Source organism: Dipteris shenzhenensis, chromosome 11 (assembly GCF_047967505.1).
Source record: "Dipteris shenzhenensis isolate YYH24624 ecotype China chromosome 11, Dip_SZ_1.0, whole genome shotgun sequence".
NCBI classification, from domain to species: domain Eukaryota; kingdom Viridiplantae; phylum Streptophyta; class Polypodiopsida; order Gleicheniales; family Dipteridaceae; genus Dipteris; species Dipteris shenzhenensis.
The window spans coordinates 54,016,409-54,034,262 of record NC_141606.1 but is presented as its reverse complement, the minus strand read 5'-3'; positions in this window follow the sequence as shown (position 1 = coordinate 54,034,262).

Genomic DNA, 17,854 nt, shown 5'->3' with positions numbered 1-17,854 from the left:
ACAAGGAGGTTGGCATAGAGGATGACCATTCACTACTGGCTTTGGAAACAATTTTTGATCCTACGGAGGCCCTTACTTTTTGTTTCAAAGAGGTTGAAAAGTTCTAAGAGCCAGATGAAGCTGCCTTCCAGCTCACACAGGAAGCTATGAATCTCTCAGCACTATACATAGAAAATCTTAAAGAAGAGGCTGGACTGGAGGGGAGAGGAATAAATCTTTGGAAAGATGAACTGCTTGTTGCTGATGAAAATGAGAAGGTACTTCAAATCAAATACTTTGTCTTCTGCTTAAATGTTTTGTAGGTTGTGTATTGTCTCACTCCAATCTTTTGATATGTGGCAGCTACAAATTGAGGATGACACATTCCTCCAGAGATCAAGTGGAAGCAGGCCAGTTGGGTTTCGCAAACTGTCAAGCCTAGCTCATTATATTCATGATCTAGGCAGTGCTAAGATCTTGATTTACCATAGGCAGTTGAGCAACAATGGAGAATCCATTGTTTACTTCTTAAAATGTTTGTCTAGGGTTTTAAGTGGACATGATCTTCCATGGCAAAAGGAAAAGATCATTTTGATAGAGAGGTTGCCTGCCATAGATATATTTGGAGATTATGTGAATAAGCAGGCCTCTAGGGCCTCTTACTTTTTGTCTTACACTTCTTATGCATTAGCATGTGGTGTTAAGGAGCCCAAATGTCTGGAGGGCTATGGAAAACACAAGCTCACAAGGTTTCGAGAGCCACCCAGGATTGCATCAGGCGACACAATCCAAGAAGAAGAACACGTGGAGATAGTTGAAGAAAAGGATACCCCTCCCAGACAAACAACAAAGGCACGCATTAATAAACAGACAGTCAACATCAAGCCAATAAGGAAGAAAAAGACTCCAATCAAGATCAAAAAGAGAGTTCCGATCGGCAGGCCCTGGGAGAAATAGGATTTAGTCATCAAATATAGCACAAACATTATATTGAAGTTGAACTGATTTGTACAAAGTCTTTGACATCTGGTATGATCTTGTATAAATGAACAATAAGTTGAAGATGAAATGATTTGTACATTTAGATAGAGTGGTGTCATTAAATATTAAACAAACAATATATTGAAATTGTGAACAAATTGTATTACGTTTAGATCACATGTTTCACAAAAGAAATACTGTTGATGGAGTCTCAAATCATATAGGCATAACACCAAGAGTCACTTGCTCCACAAAAAAAGATTCTATTGATTGAGTTTGAAAACATGTGGACATAACACCAATAAGTTACAAATGAATCCTATTCATGTTTACTTGTCCATTTATGGTTTCTAAATATCTTCGATTCCCTCCATTGTCTATGTCTCTCTACTGCCATTGAATTGTCAAGAGTTTGTCTTTGTCTTTGCTTTTGGGCTAGAAGAAAAGCAAGCTTGATTTTGGAGCTAGCAACTTTTCTTTTAGCATGCAGCCTCTGTAGTATGCCTCGGTAAAACCATTGGAAGACTTCCTTCAGACTATTTGCCTTTTGACTCCCTCCATAGTGTTGTGTGTGTCTGAAAAATGAATTACGTGCCATGTAGTGAGACTTCTCCATGCCTTGGGTAGACCAAATTGCTGGGCATCCATACTTTTTGACAAAATACGGAAGGTGGTTGTAGATGATATGCTGTAAGACAAAAGAATGCATAGTAAGTGATAAAAAAAAGAGGATCACACTTAAGTAACAGCCTCCACCTTTGTGTGTATTCCCCCATTGTGTATGTGAGAAAGCTGCAAGTGAGACTCCTTCCCTCTCTCCCACTATCTTCACACCCCTGAGCACACAATACCACCGGTACTTAAGATACTACTCGCGGTGATATTGCAAATACCTCCAATAATATAGTATTACTACTGGTTTAAATACTGACAATAATATAAACCCTCGAGAGGATTAATATTATCACCGGTAATGTGCTTATTATCGCCAGTTATATGAGTACTACCAACAGTAGTTGTGTCCAATTTCCTGGTGATTTTTCTCGATAAACAACATGATCACATTTTTTGCATGCTACTTTAAAGAGTAATTAACAAACGCTAATAATCAATTAACACAAACGTGAAAACATGAACGTAATCCTTGCTTCTATGTAAGTATTATGACCATGTGAACGTAATCCTTGCTTCTATGTAAGTATTGTGACCATGTGTTTTTCTGTTTAACGTTCTGGTTGTTTTTTACCCTAATCACATCAAGTACAAGTGGTGCTACCCTCGTCGAAAATCCATGGTATGGGGGAACAAGGTCAGTATAGAATTTGCATGGATTCTCTTAAAATTTTTCAAATATGCAAGGGAAAAATATGAAAATATCATGTCCCCTCTCCCACAAAATATAAGGTATATACCTTGAAAAATATGAAAGACTTTAAGATTTATACATATTATTCATAATGGGTGGGGCCCAAGGGGGGGGGGTTCTTTTGGATGAGGGGGGTAAAACAAAAAATAAACTAAAATATGAAAACCCATTTCCTTTCAAATTAATGTAACTTTCTCATGTGTTGCCTAAATCAAGGCGTAAAGACATAGTTGAAGCCCTTTTAGTGTACCACACAACTGAGCTAATATCACTAATTTTTACTCATGGCATATTGTTTAATTCATCTCATACTCAAGATTTTGAAGGTAATAACTAAAGGAAGTTGGTGCCTGAGGTTCTGGTTGCAGCTTGAAAATGCCATGTATTCCAAGATGAGAAACTGGAGCACTCCATTCAAGAAGTAACAGAGGACATGGAAGCTATTACTTCTAATATGTCTCCTAAATGTGTTTCCAAGAATCAGAATAATTTGAGCTCACCCGAGAGCTTCTCAGATGGAATTTGTATTCACAAAATGCACAAAACTTGGCTACATTTGATAGAGAATCATCTCATACTTCTTTGGACTAAAATATTTTCAAATGACCCATACTATTCTTAGAATAAATTACCTCTAATTGTGTTATACTAATAAATGTCATGAGGCGCGCATGTCAAGCCCTCATGCACGTTGGTTGTAACCATCCTCAATAGCTCTCACGTTCTATATGAACGATGTCTCTCATTGAATAAAGCAATTTGTCTTTCCTTCCGCCTTGAGCTCTCTCTGATCGCTCTTCCTCTCCCTCTAGATTGCATGCATGCCTTTTGTATCTTTCACCTTCTCTAGTTCACAACCTAACATGGTATCATAGGTCGCATAGATACGCCTTCTTAGGATCACTTCTTCCTTCCACACAACTCCTTATGTCTGCAGATGAACTATATCCCCTCTTGGCCAATCGTAGTGTTGATCTATATTTTTTCTTCCTCTATTGGGAGCCCATCTGGGATGAAACAATCTCTCTCCTTTTGCATTATGCCTATGCACTCCTCCTAAAGTCTCCCCTCTCTCTTTGACCCACTCTTTTTTGCTTGAGTATGGGACTAGCACAATAGTTAAACGAGCCTATGAGATTGAAAAACTCTCGAATTCCAATTACAGGCTTTGTTCAATCAAGATGAAGGCTCTTCTCCAGCATTGGGATCTTTGGTTGGTGGTGGCAAAAGGGACTTATGTCAAGCCAGGAGTTGATGGCTCTCTTGAAGAAAAAGCCTAGCTAATCACAGATGCCAAAGCTCATTCCAAAATCATTCTTCACTTTGGTGATTCTCAACTTCAATTGGTACATTCCCTCAAAACATCCAAGCAGCTCTGGGAAAAGTTGAAAGCCTCCTATGATCACGTTGGCATCACCACTCAGGTCCATGCTCATCGAAAACTTTTGTTCCTCCAACTTGAAGAAAACAACTCAGTCCCCGAGTTCTTAGATTGCTGGCAATGTCTTCTTGATGAGACGGTCAAAGCTGGCCTGAAGATTCCTGCCCTTCAACAAGTGACAATGCTCATGGCGGCCCTTCCTCCCTCTTGGTCAGCTTTTGTCACCACATAGAGTGGCCTAGCCTATTTAACAGTCCCCTCTCTTCTTGACAAGATCCTTTAGGAGAATGATCTAGGCATATTTGCAAAATCAAGATATAGAGAGATAAAGCCTTTCATAAGAGAGAGAAAATCTCATAGGAGAGGGAAACCCTCATAAGAGAGAGACACTTTCATGAGAGAGAGAAACTCTCACAACTTTGTGTTAGAGATGAAAATTCAAGAAATTCTATAAATACCTCTTAATGCAAAGAATTTCTCTCTTTAGGGCTCAACCTTCAATTCACTTTTGTGTTCATGTGCTTGATACTCTAGCATCCATGCTCCCTTATATTAGATCAACATGCTCTCACCCTTGCAAACCCAAACTTCATCTAAAAATGTAAGAAGAGCTGCAACAGCAAGCGTTTCAACCGCAGCAATAGTCATTCCAATGAGGCAGGGGTGGCGGTGGCCGCGAACGCAGATGCGAAGGTGGAGGTCGTGGTCAGAATCGACTGAAAACTTGTTTGTTTTGCTTGGGCGAAGGACATTGGCGGAATGAATGCCTGGATACTCAAGAATGGGATCAACAACATGCGGAGCAGCAAAAGATGTCAGGGTCGAAAATGCCCAACACTTCAATGGTACACATTTTTTATGATGATCCGCTGGTGTGCCCGAAGATTAGCATAATCACCCATGTTGGTACCAATCTACAGGGCGCAACTCCCAAGAACAACAATAAGATGTTGGATTGGCCAGCCTAGGAACACATACGATGCCAAGTCTGCGAGTTGGTGACGAAGAAGCCACCATTGATGCAACTGGTAGAGTCTGCAATGATGCCTAGTAACACGTAAGGTACAGTTTGTGGAACCGGTTGTCCAACCAGAGGCAGAGGCACAAGCCAAGTTCAAACTTCACTTACCAGGGAATGGTTCGAAGGCCATCGAAGTAACTCCATTGTTGGTAGCAAACCAAGCCAAGAGGCAGGTAAATTCTCCACAAAGGGAGCCTGGGTTGGAATGCATTCTAGAGGCACTGATCTAGATTTCATTGGGAAGATTGATTAACCTGGTTCCTAGATTCCACTGACAATTGTTGCATTCCCTGCACACGAAGTCTGAACCAAAAGAGGTGGATCTATGCCAAGCTGATTCTTGCCCAGTACCACCAGTCCTTCTGACCGGCATGAGAATTCCGATGATATCCACAAAGGCACAAGGGCAGACTCTTGCTCAAGTGCTCGTAGATGGCAGCTCGAGGGTCAATATCGTCACTTTGAAGACCTGCCAAGAAATGGGATTGATGTCCTAGGAGTCGGTGCCATTCTTAGTCTGCATGGTTGATCAACGCTAAGTTCGACCACTCAGAATCTTATGGGCCATTGTTCTGGAGGTGGCGGGCATTTCATTCATGGTTTCCTTCATGGTGCTCATGAGACATGGAAGCCACAACACCAGAGTATAGCATCCTCCTTGGTAGGCCTTGGTTGCAGCAATCAAAGGTTAAGAAAAATTGGGAGAAGAATGTCATTTCGGGATGGAGAGGTAAGAAGAAAGTGCGAGTCACAATGGGAGTGGCGGCACCTTTGGCAAACGTAGTAGGACCTATGTTGGCCGAGATGGTAAACATGGCAGATGGATTGGAGGATGATGAGGAGGAAGCCTTTCTCAAAGCAAATCCGGAGTTAGTTCCTATCTTCACCATTGATGTCGAAGGCATTATGGAAAGTTACATGCATTAGAGTGTACTGGCAGGTGCAGCCAGCATAGTTTTGAAGGAGGAGACTGTGCCCCAGCAAGTAGCAGTAGATATGGATCTATGGGATCTCCTATAGCAAGAGAGAGAGTTTGAAGAACGGATGAGCTGAGTCACGCGAGTGCAAAAAGATGCTCTAAATACGGTATATATAGGAGAGGATGGAGCATCTAAACTAGTCAAAATCAGCACATTGTTGATGGCTGAATTCCGCAGTGAATTGATTGCCCTCTTGAGGGATTTTTTCAATCTGTTTGCATGGGATTATGCAGATATGAAAGGTCATTTTACTAGCTTCGGGTCAACCTCAAACCAGATGTGACACCGACAAAGATACAATGGTATTGTATGAATCTACATGTGACCAAGAAAGTGCACGAAGAACTGGAGTGCTTGTTGTGAGTGGGATTCATGGCACTGATCGAGAATTCGGAGTGGATTTCCTCTATTGTCATTGTGCCAAAGAAAAATAAGAAATTGCAAATTTGTGTCAACTACTACAAGATGAATGCGGCCACTATACCTAATCCATTTTCCTTTCCATACATGGATTCTATGCTGGACGAAGTGGCGGGACATGAGGTGTACTCTTTCTTGGACGAATATACTGGGTACAACCAAATCAAAATGGCTTCGGAAGACCAACCCAAAACAGTGTTCATCACATCATGGGGGGTCTATGTCTGCATAGTCATGTGATTTGGATTGTGGAATGCTCCCTCAAACTTTCAGCAAGCAATCCAGGAGATTTTTGTCTCTTATTTGACAGGTTTCATGCAGATTTTCCTGGATGATCTCAGTGTGTTTGGAACATTCACTGAGCACCTAGAGCATTTGCAAAAGTGTTTCCAATGATGCAAGGAAGTCTCCTTCAATCTGAGTCCTATGAAATGTGCATTCGCACAGTCTGCAGTGGCCGACTTCTGGGGCATATGATCTCGATGGAAGGAATTGTGGTGGATCCGAACAAAGTGGTAGTAATTATGCAAGCATCGGCACCAACAACACCTAAGGACTGCTTGCAGTTTTTGGGCCAAATTCGATGGCATGGCAGACATCTATGTTTCTTGGCTGACATGCGATTCCCTTGAATGCATTGGCTCATGTGGAACCAAAGGCATTTGTGTGGACCGCAGAGTGTGACCAAGCGTTCCGACAACTCAAGATCCAGCTTTCCAAAGCATCGGTGATGCTATCCAGATTGGGAGAAGAATTTTCATGTGTTTGTGGATGCCTCGAATAGAGCTATTGGGGGTGTCTTAATTAGGAAGATGCAGATAAATGGTATCGCCCAGTCTACTATGCAAGCCGATGGCTCTCAACAGCCGAAAAGAATTACTCTATCATGGAGAGAGAAGGGCTGGGCATGATCTATTCCGTCAAGAAATTCTAGCATTATTTGTTGGGCCGACCTTTTTTATTCCATGTTGATCATTCCGCATTGTTGTATTCGGTAAAACAACAAAGTATTACAGACTGATTGGCATGCTGGGTGTTGCTACTATACGAAAATGATTTTGATGCTCGGGGGGGTCACTCATCATATGTAACCCTATCACGTGAGTTCAACAGAAGGATATTTTTTATTTCTAAAATTTACAAAAATAAATATACATAAGGGACTATTTAAAATAGTTTTGGGAAAAATTTACAGATTTGTATAGAAAAGGGGTACATTTTATTAATGAAAAATTTATAGATAAGGGATTTTAGAAATAGGCCTTGAATGCACGTGGTATAGAGGGTTTATACATAGTGACCCCCCCGCGTTTTGATGTGATTCATCGGTGGGGCTCGCAGCATGTGGTAGCAAATTACCTATCTCAACTGGAGTCTAGAGAACTACCAATGGGAGTAGACGACGAGTTTCCTAATGCGGAGCTAGTGGCAATTTTTCAGGTGGATTCGATCACCGTAGAGGCCGAAGTCATTCTGGAAGGAGGGCCATGGCCATGGTGATGAGATGTTATCGTTCCTATATACTGGCATTATGCCCAAGTACATGAATCGAGACTAGAGGAAACGCTTGGCATTGCGGAGCCGATCTTTTGAAGTAGTCCTGGGCAGTTGTACCGATGACATCTGAGAGAGGCGCTGCTACAGTGTGTTCCACTTCATGATTAGGAGGTAGTGCTAATGGAAGCTCATTGCGGGGTCTCGGGTGGCCATTTTGTAGGTGAAGTAACCGCAGAGAAAATTTTGCAAGCAGGTTTATGGTTGCCAATCATGCAAAAGGATGGCAGATGGTTTGCAAAAAGTTGTGACCTTTGCCAGCAGTTAGGCTAGCCCACTCATCAGGATCATATGCCACTTAACCCCATATTGTCTCTAGAGCCATTTCAAAAGTGGGGCCTGGACTTCATGGGTAGATTGAAGCCCATAGCTGCACGCACAAGGAATTGTTACACTTTGGTAGCCATGGATTACTGCACCAAATGGGTGGAAGCTTGGGCTTTGCATGACAATTTACCGCAAATTTGGTCGCAAAATGCTTATACCACAATGTGTTCACTCGGTTCGGTTGCCCAATTGAAATTGTTAGCGTGACAGGGGGACTCACTTTGTCAATAAGGTCATCAAGCGAATGAATTCTTTCTATATGGTGATTCACAAGAAGTCTTTCCCCTATTATCCATAGGCTAATGGATTGGCAGAGTCTACAAATCATACTTTCAAGCAGATTATGTCGCTGTTAGTGAGAATGAGCACTGCATGGACTGGGATGAGAAGTCATTGGCAGCACTATGGGCTTACCGCACATCATTCAAGGTGGCCATGGGGCTGACTCCTTTCAAATTGGCATTTGGGCTGGAAGCAATTATGCCAATCGAGCACATTGTTCCGAGTATGAGGATTGCGATAGAGGACAGGCTTCTTCCATAGGACTCTATGGTGTCCCAGTTGGATGTTCTAGATCAGTTGGATGATATGCGGTTGGAGAGCTATTATCTCACCCTGGAGGTTCAAGCACGGTGCAAGCAGAGGGTGTATTTGGCCTCGAAGAAAAAATATTTTGAGCGCAGGCGATTGGTTCTTTTATTCAACACTCGCCTTGGAAGGATGCCGAGGAAGTTGAAATTGTGATGGTCTGGTCCATTCTAGATATTTCATGATTGTGGATCGACATTGTTTTATCTTGCGGATTTGCAATGGCACGTACTTCCACATCCAATTAATGGTTTGAATGGCTTTGTCCATACCTTCATGATGGCAGTCTTCAGTGTCAATTTTCGATCTCTAATGAGGCTTTGATTTCTTGGGTTGAGATGGAGGCAGTAGACCTATCGCATGAGGACATGTGGCAGAAGGATTCACGGCATGATGACAAAAGTCTTCTGTGAGCAGCTGCCATGCAACTATATATTGTAAAGGCTGGGTATTGGCAATATGGATTGCAATTCTTGAGCATTTGTTTGCGTGTACCAGTTGCTTGCTTCTTTTTCTTCATCGCACTTATAGTTCTCTTGAGTTCCTTTGACTTCCTGCTTTCATCTGCATTGAGCGCGCTTTCTTTCCTTCTACTTTGCATAGCTATGGGGATGGCTCATGATGAGTTTCTTCCTCTACTTCCACTGGTCTATATTGATTCCCAGTTGATAGATGCTCGTCTACAACTATTACGCATTCGAAGTTTTAGCAGATTCATTGATTGGCAAAGGGTGCCTGTTCATCCAGTAGCGTCGACGCTTTGCCAATAGTTGCAGGCGGTGGATTCTACTATAGAATTCTTGGAGGAGCATCGGGAGTTGATAGTTCAATTGATTTATCAACGATTATTTTTGCCTAGTGGTCGTGTAGTCAACGTGTTCAGTGGAGGTGATGGTGACAGAGTTTGGAGCTCATGATAGAGGAGAATACAAGCTGAGCACGGGTGCCAGGATGCACAAATGTGGGATCTAGATATTGGTGGATACTCGAGTCTATGCTTTTGCAAGCCAAAACATATACCAGCACTCCTCGAACCTGAGGGATGATTGCGATTGCTGAGCAGCAGGTTGTGCCATGGGCTCAGATTCTGAAGGAGCATATTCATGCAAAATCTTAAAGGGTGGCAACAGCAGTGGAGAAGAAGCAAGCAGTGAATTCAAAGATTGGGCAAATTTTGGAGATATTGTTTCCCTTGCATGTGCAATGTACGGCACCTTGATGAACTATGGCTTTGGTGCTCACTCTTGAGCCTGAGGGACCTGCATAAGGAGAGGCTGAGGGATCTGCTGGAAGAGTGGCCAAGAAGTAGAGAAGACAAGGGCCTCGTCTCATTCAGGGAGTGGTTTCTACCCTTGCACCCTTGACTCCTTCTCATGCAGGTCAAACAAGAAGTGTATTTACTAGTGGGGCAGCATCAACACAGATTAGTGTCATGCCACCACTTGCACTATCGGTCATGGCGGAAAGGGTGATGGTGAAGGTGACTCCAGCAACCATGGTGATGGGGATTTCCGGAGGTAATCCGATGGTAGGAGGATCACTTACTCAAAGGTGGCTAGAATAGCTTCAACGTTCAGCAACAACTACTGTAGTGACTCCTCCAATGGTGGTGGCGGTGTCTAATGTATTGCAGGTGTCTGCATCAGAGCCATTGACAGTGATCTCCGAGTCTACGGTTGCCTCTATGGTGTCCTTAGTCGATTTTTCTTTTCAGGCGTAGCCTCTTCATGTTCAACTGTAGTTTTGTTCCCAGTTGTTCGCTCGGCTTGCCACACAATATGGTGTGGGGGGTGATTCTGTGAGGCTGACCAATTTGGAAGTAGAAATCACACAGTTGCGGATGGAGAATGAGTCCTTGCAGAGTCAGCAGGCAAGGGTTTAGCAATTGGAGGACAGGGTGGCAGTTCTCGAAGAACTAGAGGGGTGATTCTATGAGGGTGACCAGTTTGGAAGTAGAAGTGATGCAGTTGCAGATGGAGAATGAGTCCTTGCGGAGTCAATAGGCAAGGGTTTAGCAACTGGAGGATAGGGTGGCAGTTCTCGAAGAACAGGTGCAAGTAGAGGAAGCACACTTAGAGGCCACTCAGTAGTTGCATTCAGAGTATGTTTCAAGCATTCACGAGCAATTGTTACACCGACGTACTACCGATGCACTGGCTGAGTACTTAAGGGCTCTTTTCGGAAATGTAAGCATCAATATGGAGCAAATGGGCACGCTCCTGGAGGCTCTTCAAGGGGATGTGTGTGCAGAGTGGGATAGACAGATTGCACATTGGAATGTGGTTGTTGTTCTGCAAACATGTCGAGAGCTGGTTCCACAACAACGTCGACCTAGAATGGATGGGGATGCACGTGCTAGTGCAGGTTTTGGTCGGCAAAGTGGTCTGCAAGTGCAAACGGTTGTCAGACCAATGGGTTCTAGTACTTCTTCCGGTGGTGGTGTAGATAAGGGGAAAGGAGTTATCGCGGAGTCTATGCAAATTGGGGAGGATTGGCATGGAAAGTACGAAGAGTTGGCAGATGGCATTGTGGAAGTAGTTGCTCGCAATAGCAAAAGAGTGGATGTGCTAAAGCGGCAGTGGCATTCCCTATGTCTATGGTTAGAATTGTGTGCTCATTCCTTCAGTCTGTCATTGCCTCCTCATCCTCCTTGGTGGAAAGAAGTGGATAGGTTTTTGGAGAAATTGTATAATAGGCACACTGCTTTTCCTAGATTGCTGGATCCTCCTTCTTATGAACCGATGGTAATTCAATGACCAGCAATGGCACAGGAGCACTGGTAGCAGTAGTTTCCACTAGGGGCTTGGATAGATGAGGTATTGCCCATGGAGCAGTGGCCCAAACAGCAAGTGGTGGATAGGTCCAAACCACATCCTTTGCAGTGGCTGATGAATTTGGAGCAGGTCACAGGCCGAAGATGTGGTTGCAGAAGAGGCAGCTAGAGACTACTGCTACTGGTTCAATTGGAGTAGAACCAACAATGCAGTTGCAGACAGAGTACCCTACAAGAGGTGATGTGGTACTGAGGAAGGTGGGTGTCATTGATGCACCTGTTTAGTATATTTCTATTTTGGATGAAGAGTAGAGATACGGTGATGGTTGTTGGATAGCCTCGTAGAATAAAGATCGAAGATGTTCGAAATGCGGGATTCTTTTAGGAGACACGCAAGATCAAAGATGTCCGAAATAAGGGGGTGCTTTTGGACAGGCACGAAAAACAACAAAGGAAGTTCAGATAGGCATTTCGATTGATGTGATAGTGGATGTTTTTTCTGAGTGTTTTCGCAAATGAGATGCTTTGTAATTCATGTGTACTGAGTGGAGGGTGAGAATTAACTTACTACACCTAGTTCTTTGCCGAGGCTATGCCTAAAATGATTGTTGCGCATACACTATGTAGGCATCTGACTTTAGTTCTGGGGATGTGCATGTGTGGTTCACACAATCCACCGTGAGTGCCATGTGTTATTGCATAACCATGCGGGTTGGTAGCAGTGACTCTGAGGGGTGTGCGAGGGTAGGTTAGTCGCAAGGATTGGTGGTTCAGATCTCCAAGCGGTTGAGTCTTCAACGGCCACTTCCCTAACCGTCAGACAGTTCTTGTACGCATGCTATTACTAGCATTCCGATGTTGTACTGTACACAATTATTGTGTGAGCTCTTGCTCCAAAATACAGAGATCGTCGATGTTCTATCTCTATTGCATTATTTGTATTTCGTTCTCATAGATGTTGCACGTGTCATTTATCTCTATTTCCCAGTCTGTGCATAGTTATGACGCTACATGTCTTTATGGCCTGAAACAATCACCCAGAGTATGGTACCATTGCTTAAATCAGTTTTTGCTGGAGATGGCCTTCAAGCGCACATGATCGGATTCTAATGTCTACATCAAGCGTTCTGGTCACTCATTTTGCATTCTTGGTCTATATGTAGATGATTTACTTTTAGCCTACAGTCAGATCGACTTCCTATTGCAAATCAAACTCCAGCTCTCCCTCGAATTTGAAATGACTGACAATGGCCCTGCTCAATATTGCCTAGGCATCCAATTTCAGCACCATCCATCAATGGGTTGCATCACACTCTTGCAAAGATGCTTCATACTGGACATTCTCAAGCACTTCCAAATGCTCGATGCAAAGCCTTGCTCCACTCCCATGGAAGTCAACCTGAAGCTGTCAAAGGCCATGAGCCCTCAAGATGAAGAAATGTACTCGTCAATGCAAAATACTCCATATAGACAGGCAGTGGGAGCCATTCGATATCTTGTCACTTGTACCAGGCCTGCCTCACAGGTTTCACAACATATGCAGAATGTGGGTCCTCTACCGACGTGCTAGTAGGTGGGCGAGCGCCGGGATAGTTGAAAAGGCGTCGACAAAGATTTGAAGAGGAAAGAGAGTGGACGGTTGACAAAACGTTAAGTACCCGAAAGGGTTGAAAATAAATAGTGGTTATTTGCTGGCCGAAGTTAACCTTGCTTTTTGTTTTTGGTTTGTACATTTTCTAGAATTTAAACTTGCTTTTCTATGACGACGCTTTTCAAAGCTTTTAAGGCTATATATATAAAGGCACCAAACGGCCTCTAGAAGCTCACCCTGTCGCCATGCAACATATCACGCCTACGACGAACGACACAGCGCCCACCTCTCATCTCCCACCTGCCCCTATTTCCCAAGCACTGATGGCTATCAAATCAACTGGAGCGCCAGCTCCCCTTATGGCGCAGTCTCTTCTTAGACTTCCCTACAAGAAAAGACGTTTATGGGCCCGGAACGAACCCATGACTCAAAGCCTTGCGTCTCTCACCGCGGAATTGTTTTATTCTGCCGAGTGGAGAAACGATATTCAGACGCTTCCATTGTTCCCTCTCTCGACTTTACCTTCGGATTTTGAAGAACACGACAAAGACGCGGGACGCCGCGCTGCAAAGAAGTTACAATCTTGTGATGTCAATATCTCATCGCACGATTTCAAGCTGAGCGTTTGCAGCCACCTGGAGAACGATTTGCTTCATTGCGTTATCTCAGCTACTGTTTCTTCTCAGAGATGCAAAAGCCGATACGAAGACAATTTGAAGGAAAGGGAGGACCTTGGTAGTTTGCTTTCACTTTCCGTGGAATCGAAATTGGATTTCCGCCCTAAGAAGCGGAAGAGAACGCACCGAAGGAAGAAAACCAGCAGTCCAATGCAAGAGTTTGACTCCAACGCGCGGGATCATCCACACATGCATCCATCCATATCAAACAGATTGGGAAAAGCAGAATTCCGACCAATGCAAAAAGAAACCAGATCTGCGAGCTCCTTTGGTAATCAAGGCGATGTTGAACAGCCTCTTGGAGATAAAGCGTCAGCCTCAGCCGAGCCCATGGAATGCGATAAAGCATTTGCATCAGACTGTGCTGCAAAGCTAGACGAGGTTGTGGCTGTTAAACGCCATGTTCTGTTTGAGAAGAAGCTGACGAAAAGTGATACGAACGGGCAGGATAGACTGTTGATCCACAAGATATACAAGGATTGCTTTGAAGTGCCAGATCCAAAGAGCAATGGCGCGATCCCGCTGGTAATCGCAGACGAAGAGGACGGTCACGAGATAGCATTCGTGTATGCGTTCTGGGAATCGAGCCAATCGTATATTCTCAAGGGAGGGTGGAGCAGTTACAGGAGGAAGAAACACTTGCAGGAACACGATACTGTCACCATTTCCAGGGACACTCACAGTCGCCAAATCTGGATTGGCCTCAAGAGAAACAGCAATAACAATAATAACTCATTTGATGCTGCCTCAATGTAATGTGCTTAAATTGTAACCTTGGAATGCATTCCCAAGATACTGTGCGGCAAATGCCCGAGAATAACACACTGCGAGTTGGATGGCATGTAGCAGTTTGGTTTTCATTGGCTAGAATGGAGTGAAAAAGATGGACACTCAATGTTCACGCTTATTTCATGGTTTTGGTGATGTTAACGGAGCTCCTATTTGCTAGGCGAAAAGACATGGAGAAGGCTATATAAGTCCGATGGAAACATTACATGGTTATGAAGCATGCAGGTATAATGTTCAATAGCCCATTGACCCATGGGAAGTCACAAGTTTAAATCTCAAGAGTTTGAGAGGAATCAAGAAGAGTGGCTTTGAAATGTTGCTTGAAACTCCATGCAAAGTAGACTATATAAATTAAGCAAATATTTTTTGAAAAAGATGAGCATAAGACATCTCCACGTGGAATTATGGAGTGTGGTAGTGGACATAGGGTTATGAGAAAAAGTTATGAGAAAGGGTTGGAGTAGCTTTAATCAAGGAATATGAACGAGAGAAGAAGGATGAAAGGTTATCACATATAATAATGGATGTAGGTGTAATGATAATGCCTATTGTTTTGTCTCATATGCAAAACAATGGAGCTAATAGATTCCACTGGTGCTCATTGCATTCTCTTTAGAAAAGCAATCTTCACACAAAGCTACTCCTAACTTTGTCTTGAGCTCTATTTGCCTTCCATCTAAGAGAATTCATTTATACATGGCACTAAAACAGTTTTGTGTTGAAATTGTTGGTCTTTGAAGTGAGCTCTCCATAAGAGAATCTATAGATACTTGGCAAATTTTCTATGAAGCTATCATTTTCGCGTGTAAAGGACATTAACAGCAAAGATTGTGTAGGCTAGGCTATTTGTAGATTTGCAATCGATGGTGGGAATGATTAGTTAGGATTATGAAACAAATAATTTGTTGAAAGGAGTGGATGTTTTTGAGTAACAATGATCATACCCTACCTAAATATATTAGCTTTATCAATTGAATCTCAAGGGGTCCACCTGGGAAATGTAAATATACTATTAGAGTTCAAAAAGAGGGGCATTTTTATTCTTAAAACTTACAGAAATATATTTATAATAGGGGTGATTTTATACAGTTTTAAAATTAACAGGAAGGGTGCATTTATTCTCAGATCTAAATTGAAAGTTATTTTTTAAATATTGTCTTATCTAGCTGGATGAGGTGTAAGAGAACTCACAATGCTTAGAGTTTTAATGTGCTGAATAGCCTCAATCAATTCATTGCATACTCTCTATGAGTCTTTACTTAACCATTTGATAAAACTTGGAATAGGGAGAAATCAGAGCTGTGTGTGTGTGCGCGCCTTAATCTATGTGAGAAAAGAATTGAGGCGCACACGCGCACGTGCACACACACACACACACACACACACACACACACACCCCACTCTTATTAATAGGAAGGCTCCATTTATTCTCGGATCTAAATTTACAGTTATTTTTTAAATATTGTCTTATCTAGGATGAGGTGTAAGAAAACTCACAATTTGATGATGGCTAGCTCAAAGTTTTGATGTGTTGAACAACCCTCAATCAATTCAATGCACACCCTCTACGAGCCTTTACTTAACCATTTGATAAAACTTGGAATAGGGAGAAATAAGAGTTGTGTGTGTGTGTGTGCCTCAATCTGTGTGAGAAAAAGATTGAGGCGCGCGTGCGTGCACGCACACATAGCTATCTTATAATATATATATATATAGATAGATAGAGAGAGAGAGAGAGAGAGATAGAGATAGAGAGAGAGAGAGAGAGGGAGAGAGAGAGAGAGAAAGAAAAGAAAGAATGAAAGTTTATTAAAGTCTTTGGAAGACCGATGGGTCAATGAGACTGTGAAAAACCTGATACAATGAGCTGTGGTAGTGGAGCTACTAAATGAGCATCCACACCAATGTAGAATGCAAAAAATGCAAAATGGTAGTACTAAATCCTAAGTACAACATAGTCATATCTCGACTCTATCTATCAATCAATCTCATCATCATCATCGACATCATAATAACCATCATCATCATCATCAGCAGCAGCACGACATCAGGATGGATGAGGATGTGGAGGTGGAGGCATGAGGTCAGCAATAGAGCGATGTCTCCCCCCCAAGGGTGCAGTCCGGTGGTCATAGCTCTGCGTCTAACCAGGGCCACTATGACCCCCGTCGGTCAGGCTCCCCGACATTGAACAAGGAGGGGATGTCCCAAGCATGATATGTGAGTCAACCCTCTATCTGAGTTATCATGTCACGGGCTCTGGGTCGCGATCACATCGAGGTCTCACCTCATGGGGGTCTATGTGCTCTGGTTGAAAGAACTCTATGATAGAGCTTTAAGAGGTATCAGTCGGGGGAGAAGTCTACTCCTGTCTCCATGCTCAGAGTATCCTATCTCAGTGTCTGAGCACCTCATGAATGAAACCGGCCAAGCATCGCTAGTCTAGGTAGGAGAGGAAACGGGCCAAAACCCCATAACTATCTCTGAAGAGGCAGTAGAAATGCCCACAGATCTCATAGTAAATAGGCCATCTGAATATGAAATTCTCCTTTGTCTCAACCTCCTGCATGTCACACAATGTGCATATGTGCCTCTCGCTGGGTAACCGCTCTGCTCTGCCACTCTCGATATGAAGTTTGTGAGAAGAGATCCAGAACTACCCAAGAGAGATCCTCAGTGAGTGGGGTAGGTGAATCTATGTGTATCTTGGTGGATCAATGAAACCCTCTGCTGTGATATGTAAGAAGTGATCTCTATAGAAGCCGAGCTTCATTGAAAGATCACTCGGGCCCAACCAAGTTCGGAATGTGTGTAGCTGTAATAGATCCTCACGGATAACCTAGTTGACCTCGTGTGATAGGAGGGGAGAGAAAGGAGCATCCATGCTGTAGTAGAAAGGAGGTAGTCTATCCATGTGGAGCCCTAGTCCTACAAACCATCTCTATGTGCGTGCATACCAGCATCTCTGGTCTCCCGCTGCTGCAAGTGCCATAGAAGAGGACAGTGCTAGCCATGGTATCCTGCTACGCACGGATGTGTAATCCCCATATTCCTTGACTTGGTACAAATACGTAATGACCTGAAATGCAGCATCTAGCTATAATGGGGGTGACCCAAACTCTGCCCGAAGGATCTCGTGAGGGATGGATGGCTTACCATGGATCATCCATGATAACATGAGAACCTGTAGCCACTCCACCTTGGCCCACTCTGTATGTGACAAGTCTGGCCCCTAGCATGGACTGCCATACATCCTTGCTAGGCGGACCAAGGAATCAAAAATCAACCCTTTGGTCCATGGATCCTGAAAGTGAGAGCGGAAGCACTGCCTCTCTAGTCTAGCCAATGAAGCATATCCTCTACTAAGGCGTGCATGCATCGTGCATCTCATAGTGAAGAAGGGTCCAAAAAAGACAACCCCAAGATA